The sequence below is a fragment of the Nerophis lumbriciformis genome, linkage group LG15 (assembly GCF_033978685.3).
Source record: "Nerophis lumbriciformis linkage group LG15, RoL_Nlum_v2.1, whole genome shotgun sequence".
In the NCBI taxonomy this organism is placed as follows: Eukaryota; Metazoa; Chordata; class Actinopteri; order Syngnathiformes; family Syngnathidae; genus Nerophis; species Nerophis lumbriciformis.
In genome coordinates, this window is record NC_084562.2 from 9349742 (window position 1) to 9362289 (window position 12548).

Consider the following 12548-nt stretch of genomic DNA (forward strand, 5'->3'; position numbering starts at 1 on the left):
ATAAGATCCTTCTTTTTCTCAGTCTTCTTGTTTTGGGGCAGACTGACTCGCACATGCACATGCATCCCCCGCTGTTGCCCTTTCTAATACAAAGTAGCGTATAGTTATCTATATTATCTGTACAGTAATCTATTTATTTATATCTGCACCTCATTGCTCTTTTATCCTGCACTACAACAAGCTAATGCAACAAAATGTTGTTCTTATCTGTACTGTGAAGTTCAAATTTGAATGACAATAAAAAGGAAGTCTAAGTCTAAGTTGTAACTTATATCTGTCAGTGGACTTGCTATAGAAGCACTAAAAACTACGACATGGATGACGGGGAGAAGATGTTGTCGAAGTGGAGGACCACCCACAAAACGGTGCATCCCAAAGAGACGGTCAGAAAGCAGTTTGAACATCGTCTTTAAAACATATTCCAGGGCTGTACGCTTAGCTTTTTTTACTTGTAGCTACTACCTGTGCTACTATTTTTTTTAATTAGTAGCACAGAAAAGTTTTTTGTAGCACAGAAAGAAAAAAAATTCTCAAACGAACTAACTCTCGTAGTTACAAGCGCGCAGTGTGATTTGTGTCAAGTTTTAAGGTGGTGAAAAAACATTGTGTTTTACTGACCACCAAGACTTTGTTTATTACGTGTTTAAGACATGTGTGAGCAACTGGAGGAGGAGGAAGAGACACGCAGCTCTTAATCACTTTCACAATCACAGTCCATTTGGTTATGGTTTAAGTTTATTTCAAACATGCTATACAGACAGGCATCAATTTTACTCTAGTTTGATCAACTTTGGATGGATTTATTTTGGGAGCAAAATGCAATGAAAGGGTTAAAATATGTATATGCACGTGTGCTACTTTTTTTTTTTTTTCCGCCAAACTCGCACACACCTATTTTTAGTCGCAAATGTGACAAAAATGCTCACTACGCAAAATGTTGATCAATGGACAACCATTACATGTTATGTAGAGCAAATGTTTAAAATGTAGACAAACAAATCATAATATGACCCCTTTTAGGCCCTGTGATGAGGTGGCGACACATGAGTTTTGCTAATGTATATACCGTATTTTTCGGAGTATAAGTCGCTCCGGAGTATAAGTCGCACCGGCCGAAAATGCATAATAAAGAAGGAAAAAACATATATAAGTCGCACTGGAGTATAAGTCACATTTTTGGGGGAAATTTATTTGATAAAACCCAACACCAAGAATAGACATTTGAAAGGCAATTTGAAATAAATAAAGAATAGTGAACAACAGGCTGAATAAGTGTACGTTATATGACGCATAAATAATCAACTGAGAACGTGCCTGGTATGTTAACGTAACATATTATGGTAAGAGTCATTCAAATAACTATAACATACAGAACATGCTATACGTTTACCAAACAATCTGTCACTCCTAATCGCTAAATCCCATGAAATCTTATACGTCTAGTCTCTTACGTGAATGAGCTAAACAATATTATTTGATATTTTACGGTAATGTGTAAATAATTTCACACATAAGTCGCTCCTGAGTATAAGTCGCACCCAAAACTATGAAAAAAATTGTGACTTATAGTCCGAAAAATACAGTAGTTTGTTTTTTAAAGAAGACAATGCATATTTTTTGCCTGCTTTAGCATTGGCGTGTGGTTGTTTTGTATTTTGTGCTTTTGTATGATCTTGATCGAATGCAGCTGAGATAGGCTCCAGCACCCCCCGCGACCCCAAAAGGGACAAGCGGTAGAAAATGGATGGATGGATGGATGACCCCTTTTAAAGTAGAAAAGAGCATCATACACAAATACAAATAGACGGAGTAGACATTGAAAGGGTAAAAGAAACAATATTTTTGGGAGTATTAATAGATGATCAAATTAACTGGAAATCTCATATACAAAACATACAATATAAGGTGGCAAAAAACATTTCAATAATGAATAAAGCAAAATACGTCCTGGGCCAAAAATCACTTCATATTCTCTATTGCTCGCTAGTGTTACCATATCTGAGTTATTGTGTAGAAATATGGGGAAATAACTACAAATGTGCGCTACATTTGTTAACCGTGTTACAAAAAAGATCAGTTAGAATAAAACATAATGTTGGATATAGAGAACATACAAACCCTTTATTTATTGAGTAAAAAATATTAAAGTTTGGTGATTTGGTAAAATTGCAAACAGCTAAAATGATGTACAAAGCAAACTATAACCTGCTACCCAAGAATGTACAACAATTCTCAACTAAAGAGGAGAAATATAACCTTAGAGGAAAAAATAATTTAAAACATTTGTATGCACGTACAACACTTAGAACATTTAGCATATCAGTATGTGGAATTAAATGATGGAATGGATTAAGTAAAGAAGTTAAACATTGTACTGATATGATCCAGTTTAAGAGGTTGTTCAAAATAATAGTGCTTACAAAGTACAAAGAAGAAGAATTATGAGAAATACTTTCAACCTTATTGAAAGTAAGATATTCTTCATCTCAGTATGTTAATAATGACTGAATTAATTAATTACATATTACAAAACTGTTGTGTATACTAATTCACAGATGTTAATTTATTACATAAAAAGGTCAGTAAATGATTCTATATATTTGTAAACGCTCTGAAGTGGGGAAGGGGTAGGATTAAATAAGCTTAGCTTCTTCCTACTCCTTTTCGGACAGGATGAAAAGTGAAATGATATGAAATTGTGATGTATTATACTGTAAGTGTGTTCATGTTCGAAATAAACTAAAAGAAAGAAAGAAAGTTATCAATTTATTGTTATTTATAGTTTGATTAATTGAACTTTTATCAGCCCCGGGCTCTGCAAAAGTGATCAAATTCATTCATCAATATATATTTAATACGCATTTTTTTCTGCATGTAACCACTATTATTTATTAAAAACAATTATTTTGTGTTCATAGTTTTGGCTGTCTGGAACAGACTAATTGGATTTACATTTGCTATGGTTTTCGTAGCAGTCTGTCTGTAAACGAAAACCAAGGCATAACTTTTAAAATGACCTAATATTAAGTCCAGTGAGACTTCAGACCTTCTTGTAGCCATGAACAGCCGTGTTTGTTGTTATTCTCGGCGTCCGTGGCGTGTAAATAGCGTCGTGTAATCCTCCAACAGAGAGCACACAAGTGGGTTATAGGTAAGCTCGGCCCACCTCAACACACACAGACACACAAACACACAACACAACACAACACAACACGGCGAAGAGCAGCATCAGTCAAACTCGCCGCTCTCACGGTTAGCTTGAACTTGGCTGGCTTCGTCACCGCCAGAAGATTGGCGTTTGTTTCGTTTCGTTTTTTTTTTTACTCCCTCACTCTTAAAGACATTAAATGTTTTACCGGCACAGGAGTGAAGCAATTTTTTTTTTCGGCGTCGAAGGAGTTACAACCTAAAACTGGCAGGTTGTGAGCTACAGGTAGGAGACCCAAGTTAGCGAGAGAGAGAGGATGCTAGTTCAGACTGTGCTTTCATATTAAAAGTGTACCCTGTGTAGGTTCAACCTTCAGCGATGGTAAGTGTTGACAATTTAAATTATGATTTAAATAAATACTACATAAACGTATTACTTACTTATACAAGCACTGAAACATAAGTCTGAGCTGGTTTCTCTTTATAAAAGGCGCGTGTGCATTTTATTTTGAAGCCAAATTTGTTTTGTTGCTTTATCAATACGGCTAACTTAGTCAAAGTGGAACAAGGCACCGCTATGTCACGGGCAAGTGCACTTTCTTCAAAATAGATACAATTATTTTAACAATATTGTCATGTTGGAGGAAATAGTTCTCCTTCAAACCAGATATGAACTTCGGTACACTTTCAAAAATCACTTCATATTCTCGACCGCTCGCTAGTGTTACCATATCTGAGTTATTGTGTAGAAATATGGGGAAATAACTAGAAAAGTGCACTTCTTTCATTAACGGTGTTACAAAAAAGATAATGTTGGATATAGAGAACATACAAACCCTTTATTTATTCAATCAAAAATACTGAAATTCCACGACGTAGTGAATTTGCAAACAGCTAAAATTATACACAAAGCATATAACCTGCTACCCAAGAATATACAACAATTCTTCTCAACAAAAGAGGAGGAATATAATCTTAGAGAAAAATGTAATTGAAAACATTTGTACACACTTAAGACCTTCAGTATATCAGTATGTGGAATTAAATTGTGGAATGGATTAAGCAAAGAAATCAAACAATGTACTAATATGATCCACTTCACGAAACTCTTCAAACTTAAGGTGTTTACAAGTACAAAGAAGAAGAACCATGATAAAAACATTCTGAATTTATCTCATCTATCCATTTATTTTCAAGATAATCTTACTAATCTCACTATATGAAATATAATTTACTTCACCAATTATTATTTATTTTTATTGTTGTTACTTATGGGGTATATTGTGAATAAATTGAGAACAGGAATTGAACAAAAGTTTTAGCAATTGCTATGTAAAGGAAAAAGGGTTAGGATTAAATAAGCTCTGCTTCTTCCTACTCCTTTTCAAACATGTTGAATAGAGAAACTGGACATTCTGATACATCATGTTGTATGCACGCATGTTCGAAATAAACTCCGACTCAACTCAACCTTTAGACTCTTAAGTCCATAATGTGTTATTACCATGTAAAACACATGTAAATGGAAAGCGACTCAGTAGCATTAGAATAAACAACTAAGCAAACAGAAATGGAAGTTGTGTCAAGAGTGCTCTCCCTGTAAGAGAATTTGCAAACTTGTGTGGCCTCACAAATACACTCTTCAAAGGCTGTTTTGAGGTGCTTGCACAATGGGGAGGTTATTTCAGGAGGTCTCAAGCAGTGCACATATCTCTTGAGTCCAAAGGCTGAACACTCTGTTGTCCGACCTTAATGTAGTTGGTGAAGAATCATGCAGTAGTTTGACACGTTAACAGCCAGACTTGAAGGAAATTATATGGGTGCATATTGTTCGGAATAATAATGCTTTAGTATGAGCACTCATATTTAGTTACATTCACCACACAATAGCTCTCAAGGTTGCAGGATATTTTTCCCCCTGCTTTGACAAAGGAAAGTTGCCTTCAGGTTTTCCATAGGTCTACACGCCCAGCGCAAACAACTTAACCGACTCTGAGCTTGGTGCAAAACTCTTGAACACATTGAATATGTTGACGGTTAATGTTTACTGAATGTTTCTTTAGAAAGTGAGTCACAGTTGTCCTTGCTGATGGAGTGCTACAAATAAAAGGGACCTATGATGATTTTACTCTACATGTGTGGTCTAGATCAGTGTTTCTTAACCAAAATATGGGTTTCTCACCTGTGGTCCGTATGGGCTGCAGCAGTACCAAGTTGCAATACACTTTTCCACCACGTGTGGCAGTAATGACAATCTCAAACAAACAGAAGAAGTCTGAAGCTAAGGTCTTAGGCCCCTTCTACACTAAAGTGTGTGTTTCGATTGGTGACATTACTGATTCCCTACTGTTAATAAATAGATTCGTGAGAGGAAGGGATTCAAAACTGTGTGCAAGCTCACCAGCCCAAATTTATGAACGTTATGATTTGAAGTGAAATTACAGCCAAAACTCCACAAACTCAAATGTATTCACAAACTCAAAAATATGTTCTCAAAACTCAAAAATGTATTCACAAACTCGAAAATGTGTTCTAAACACTCATAAATGTATTCACAAACTCAAAAATTTGTTTAAATTTTTTTTAAATGTATTCACAAACTCAAAAAAAGATTCACACATTTAAAGAAAATGTTTCACAAACTCAAAAAAATGTATTCACAAATTTCAAAAAAATGTTTCACATACTCAAAAAAATTATTCACAACATTTTATTTTTCACAAACTCAAAAAAATGTGTTCACAAATTTAAAAAAAAGTTTCACAAAGTCAAAAAAATGTTTCACAAACTCAAGAAATATATTTACAAAATCAAAAATATGATCACAAAATCAAAAAAATGTTTCACAAAGTCAAAAAAATGTTTCACAAATTCAAAAACTGTATTCACAAAATCAAAAATATATTCACAAAATCATAAAAATGTTTCACAAAGTCAAAAAAATGTTTCACAAACTCAAAAAAAATGTTTCACAAATTTACAAAAAATGTTTCACAAACTCAAAAAACTGTTTCACAAACTCAAAAGGCAGCACCACCTGTCGTTGAAGAGTGCGAACTACGGTTCATGCGCATGAGAAACAAAACAAATGGAAAATCCATAAGTGTTAACTTGAAGAAAATAGTTTTTCAACTTGCGAAAAACAATTTTTGCAAGCATTTTCTAAGTTCGTGAAACCTTTTTTGGAGTTTGTGAAACGTTTTTGAGTTTGTGAAACTTTTTTATGAGTTTGTGAAATATTTTTGAGTTTGGAGTTTTTGCAGTAATTTTACTCCATATGAGACACTTTGGCATTGTTTAACACGAGTAACAAACATTGTAACAACATGCACGATAATATTGGCGGCCAATAATTAAACGACCGAAAAGGCAATTAAGATGTGGCACGGATAATGCCGATAATGAAAAATGAGCCTATAATAAAAAAGGCTTATCAGCTGGGAATTGTTCAAGAGTGGATCCCAGAATAAACACAGCGGAGGATTTGAGCAAACAAGAATTTTAATGCCCAACAAAAATAGGAGAATATTTAAAACCATGACATGTCGGGACCTGGCAGTGCCACGGTCACATATTTGTGATGTCATCATACTGGCACAATAAAATCTAATACGTCACCTTAAAATTAACCAACGTAAAGATCTTTGGAAGCAGTATGAAGTTGCCCTGTCCTGATTAGCCAAGACCTAGTGTTAATAGCGGCGACCGCAGCAAATGTAAAGCTACAGGACTGCTGAGAAAGCATTTGATAAGAGGCAACAATTTGAAAGAAAAGACCTTAGGGGGAAATATCTTGATGACAAAACGAGTAGTTGTTTATGTTTACCTTCATGGTTCATGTGGCGACACAGGAAACTTCACTTTACTATACGAACCCTGATTTATTTATATTTTATAGTTAAATGTTGCCTTTCTAAGGAGCATTGCTTTATTACTCTATTACTGTCAGGGAAAAATAGAATTGTATTTATTTAATTTTTGTCAATCAACAAGAGATGAGACTCCACTTGTTTCAGTGTTGTTGCTAAATGCAATGCAGAACCCTATTGGTTTAGTTCTATTGACCTCATTTATATATGTTGTTTTGGACAGATTAGTTTTTTTATTTTATGAAAACATATTCAGAATGTTTGAGGATTTTGTGAGAAGAAATTAATTTAAAGGAGAACATTATCACCAGACTTATGTAAGCGTCAATATATACCTTGATGTTGCAGAAAAAAGACCATATATTTTTTTAACCGATTTCCGAACTCTAAATGGGTGAATTTTGGCGAATTAAACGCCTTTCTATTATTCGCTCTCGGAGCGATGACTTCACAACGTGACGTCACATCGGGAAGCAATCCGCCATTTTCTCAAAAACATTACAAACACCGAGTCAAATCAGCTCTGTTATTTTCCGTTTTTTCGACTGTTTTCCGTACCTTGGAGACATCATGCCTCGTCGGTGTGTTGTCGGAGGGTGTAACAACACGAACAGGGACGGATTCAAGTTGCACCAGTGGCCCAAAGATGCGAAAGTGGCAAGAAATTGGACGTTTGTTCCGCACACTTTACCGACGAAAGCTATGCTACGACAGAGATGGCAAGAATGTGTGGATATCCTGCGACACTCAAAGCAGATGCATTCCCAACGATAAAGTCAAAGAAATCTGCCGCCAGACCCCCAGGAAAAGAGAGCGGATGAGGGTATGTCTACAGAATATATTAATTGATGAAAACTGGGCTGTCTGCACTCTCAAAGTGCATGTTGTTGCCAAATGTATTTCATATGCTGTAAACCTAGTTCATAGTTGTTAGTTTCCTTTAATGCCAAACAAACACATACCAATCGTTGGTTAGAAGGCGATCGCCGAATTTGTCCTCGCTTTCTCCCGTGTCGCTGGCTGCCGTGTCGTTTTCGTCGATTTCGCTTGCATACGGTTCAAACCGATATGGCTCAATAGCTTCAGTTTCTTCTTCAATTTCGTTTTCGCTACCTGCCTCCACACTACAATCATCCGTTTCAATACATGCGTAATCTGTTGAATCGCTTAAGCCGTTGAAATCCGAGTCTGAATCCGAGCTAATGTCGCTATAGCTTGCTGTTCTATGCGCCATGTTTGTTTGTGTCGGCATCACTGTGTGACGTCACAGGAAAATGGACGGGTGTATATAGCGATGGTTAAAATCAGGCACTTTGAAGCTTTTTTTAGGGATATTGTGTGATGGGTAAAATTTTGAAAAAAACTTCGAAAAATAAAATAAGCCACTGGGAACTGATTTTTAATGGTCTTAACCCTTCTGAAATTGTGATAATGTTCCCCTTTAACAGTTCACACTTATGCCCAAAGTTTATACGCTCTACCACAAATATTCAAACCTCAGAAATACTCTATTATTGTGAATACTTTATTAATGAAGGGAATAGGATAGTGTCAACTATTATAATTCTGTCCAATGCAAACAATTAGAACCCTTATGTAGAGGAAAAATCAATCGGAATTTACTTTTCAATTACTTCATTGATAGTCCATCTATGTATTTACATGCATATTGGTTATCGTTATTGATTCTAAAAGGTCTGGAAATTTTTGGTCACCAGTATTGGTTCAAATTTCCATTATCGTGCATCCCTATTTATAAGTGAGAAAAGACGACTGTTCATCATAGTTCCGCTTCAAGTTTACTGTCACTGCATAAGACAACGTAGAACGAACATTGTGTTTCACATCATGATTAGTTAACTGGATTGAAGGATTTCTTGGGACAGCACAAAGTGTTTGTTGACTCAGACAACGAGCAGAGCTGGAAACCTTTCACTGAACATCAGCATCACAAATGTTTGACTATGCAGAAAAGCCCTGTGGAACTGAACAGTCCACGATCACCATGTTGTGTGTGTCACACATGGAAGCCTGCGTAAGAAAACATGTGTCCGCTCTATGGTGAGTGGGATGGTTTGGCATGTGAAAGTGCATCATGAGCTCGCCTTGCTTGTTGAACTCGTGCGCTGCCTTGTGAGCGTCAGCCACAACCAAACTAATAATAACATATTATGCAAAATAGACCTTTTTTATTTCAACATTGTGTACTCCACTTTTAAGTCCCTACAGGATTTTGCAGGCGTCTTGGGGAGGATTTTTGCGGCCTTTAAATGCCTGAATTCGTGGCAGCTCTTTTAGAAAATTGGGGCAAAAGTTGCAATGTTCAATAACATCGAATCAACTTGTGATTTAGTTTCAAGCGTTACTTGTAACCTTAACCTCAAAAAGCACAGGATTTCGACAAAATTTGGAAAACAAATACTGTATTGATGTTTTACTTATTTTACACCGCACAGGCTAATGGCAGGAAAGCTCATACTCAAGGCTGGTCAAATTAATGTACTGTTATATTTGATTAAAACTATTAATAGTAACAATTAATAGGGGTGTGAATCTTTGGGCACCTAACGATTCAACCCGATTCTGATTCCTGGGGTGACAATTTAATTCTGAATTGACTATTGATTCAACATAGGGCTGGGCGATATATCGATATACTCGATATATCGCGGGTTTGTCTCTGTGCGATATAGAAAATGACTATATTGTGATATTGGAGTATACGTTCTCACGCAGTTGCTTTTAGCTGCGGGCATTACACTACATGCGTTTCCCACTCTTTCTTGTCTCTTCTTCTCACAGAGAGATAAATCAAGCGCACCTTCTTACATACGTCACATACGTATACGCCCTCGCGGAGCAGAGAGGTAGCGGCATGGGTAACGTTAGCTGTGGTGCGAGTGGTAATACGAGAGAAAGAAGGTGCGAATCTGGTAACAAATGAAGGAAGAATTAATTCCCAAGAAAAACAGCACGGGGTCCATCGTCTGGCGGTGGTTTGGCTTCAAGCGGGAATATGTCGAACAGACAACCGTAATTTGTCAAGAGGAGGGCAAAAGCGTTGCTATAAAAAGTAGCATTACTGCTAATATGTAGCATCATTTAAAAAGTCACCCGCTAGAGAATGAAGAGTGCTTGAAACTCTGCATGTCAACATCTCCGTTCGGTGCCACACCAACAAGATGCAGAGGCAACCATTTCCACATCAACACCGTATGAAAAAATAGTGATAACGTCCGCAGGAACCTACCACATAGCGAAAGACATACACTATTGGATTTCCTATTATGCAGCTAATTTTTATTTGACAGTTATTGAAATATCTTGTGTGACATCATGCACAAAAGTGCACTTTATTTGTTTTAAACTATTGTAGTGGCGTTCTGTACACAAAGTGCACTTTAATTTAGTGTTGTTTTGATATGTCATCTTAGTGACATCATGCACAAAAGTGCACGAATAGCTTGTTTTAAAATGTCTCTGACAATCTTGCACTTCCTGTTCTGTAATTTGTAATAAAACCTTTTCAAAACACGTTACACAATCTCCCCTTTCGAATTCAGAACCGTAATAAATATCGCAATTCGGATGGGAATCGATTTTTCTCTTCTCCCCTAACTACAATCACCGTTATACTCTCTAATCTCTAGCATTATGGCTAGATTTTGGACAACACACGCCAAACACTCTATTGTGGGATCTTCGAGACATTTATAATAGTAAAAAAAAAATAGTATGTATAACATTTTTATAAATAAAAGTCTGCTTACAGTGGAGCCAATGGGAGCGCCACTATTTCGCCCATAAAATCCAATAAATAATAACTATTTAGAAACTGCATGGTTCTCGCCCGGAAAAGGGTGGAGTGCCATCTCCGGGTTGCGGATGAGACCCTGCCCCAAGTGGAGGAGTTCAAGTACCTCGGAGTCTTGGTCACGAGTGAGGGAAGAGTGGATCGTGAGATTGACAGGCGGATCGGTGCGGCGTCTTCAGTAATGCGGACGCTGTATCGATCCGTTGTGGTGAAGAAGGAGCTGAGCCGGAAGGCAAAGCTCTCAATTTACCGGTCGATCTACGTTCCCATCCTCACCTATGGTCATGAGCTTTGGGTTATGACCGAAAGTACAAGATCACGGGTACAAGCGGGCGAAATGAGTTTCCTCCACCGGGTGGCGGGGCTCTCCCTTAGAGATAGGGTGAGAAGCTCTGTCATCCGGGGGGAGCTCAAAGTAAAGCCGCTGCTCCTCCACATCGAGAGGAGCCAGATGAGGTAGTTCGGGCATCTGGTCAGGATGCCACCCGATCGCCTCCCTAGGGAGGTGTTTAGAGCACGTCCGACCGGTAGGAGGCCACGGGGAAGACCCAGGACACGTTGGGAAGACTATGTCTCCCGGCTGGCCTGGGAACGCCTCGGGATCCCCAGGGAAGAGCTGGACGAAGTGGCTGGGGAGAGGGAAGTCTGGGCTTCCCTGCTTAGGCTGTTGCCCCCGCGACCCGACCTCGGAGAAGCGGAAGAAGATGGATGGATGGATGGATAGAAACTGCATTTACATTTCGTGACTTGAATATTAACCAAGTATTAGTGATATTGTTATTATAAGCGTCAACGTAGACTAACTATTTATAGTTAGGTACTCACTTCCGTGAGTACCTGTGTTCATCATCGAGTGGTCTGCTTCTTTCTTGCTTCCTTGCACCCTGGAAGTTTATTGTAGATCATAAATCATACCTCTCACCTGGACAGAAGAAGTCTGAGGAGGTATTCCGACAAATTGGTACACTTTGACAGACATTTAGGGCCCAGAAATGGCAAAAACTACACGAAAAGTTGTGAACGATAGGCAAAATTCCCCCCAAAAAGTGCAGTTCCCCTTTAAGCATGGTAAATAAATTTCCGCAAAGTGAGAATTAATATTCATAAATCAAATATTTTGTAGCTAGATCATAAAAAACTGTGTATGACCTTCTAGCTTTTGTTAACATTGATAATGTTGCGTTTGGTTTAAGTTTGGACCTTAGGATGCAGAGAAGAGGTGTTATGGAGGTGTCAAATAAAGTATTTTAATGACAGCGGAGCAAAAATACACTAAAGTAGTTCTCCTGATGCATATCCAGAATGCCAGCCCGAGGTAGACAAGAAGAGAACGCCAAGGACGATAGAGCGAGAACAAAAGGTGCCAGACATTACAGAATAAACAAGGATGGCACTACCACTGGTGGTGATGAACATAGGTGAAGCCACAAGGTAACCACAAGTTTTAATATAAAAAAAAGGTTATTCGGAGGATAGGCTGGAAGATGAAGGACAACTCTAAAGTTGCAACAATCCAACATCTTCCTACCATTAAACTACATCTTAAAAAGGGGGCTGATTGGCAAGGGGAAGCAAGGGGTCTCCGATAGCTAAGGAAACAAAACCAGGGACAGGTTAGCTACCATATATCACTATTCATTTTCTCTAACCATTATTCACTCAAATATTTCGTTAGTACACATGCTTACGTTATTAATATACTAACTGCAACTTGATGT

General features: G+C 37.6%; 1 protein-coding gene and 1 long non-coding RNA gene across 3 annotated transcripts in view; one reads left to right on the forward strand and one right to left on the reverse strand.

Moving 5' to 3' along the window:
- The window catches only part of LOC133615967 (uncharacterized), a 29348-nt gene extending 25899 nt beyond the window's left edge, over nt 1-3449 (reverse strand). The window contains exon 1 of the long non-coding RNA XR_009816799.2: nt 3357-3449. This is a non-coding gene — a long non-coding RNA (uncharacterized lncRNA). The remainder of the gene's footprint in view (nt 1-3356) is intronic.
- gramd2aa (GRAM domain containing 2Aa) overlaps nt 1-12548 on the forward strand; it is a 91717-nt gene that overhangs the window by 13623 nt on the left and 65546 nt on the right. Inside the window, exon 1 of one of the 2 annotated variants that reach the window (XM_061974901.2) lies at nt 3081-3433. The exons of the other annotated variant lie outside the window; for it this stretch is intronic. The gene's annotated coding sequence lies outside the window, so the exon portion shown is untranslated. Of the gene's footprint in view, nt 1-3080; nt 3434-12548 lie in introns of those variants that run through there. 2 annotated transcript variants of the gene reach the window in all.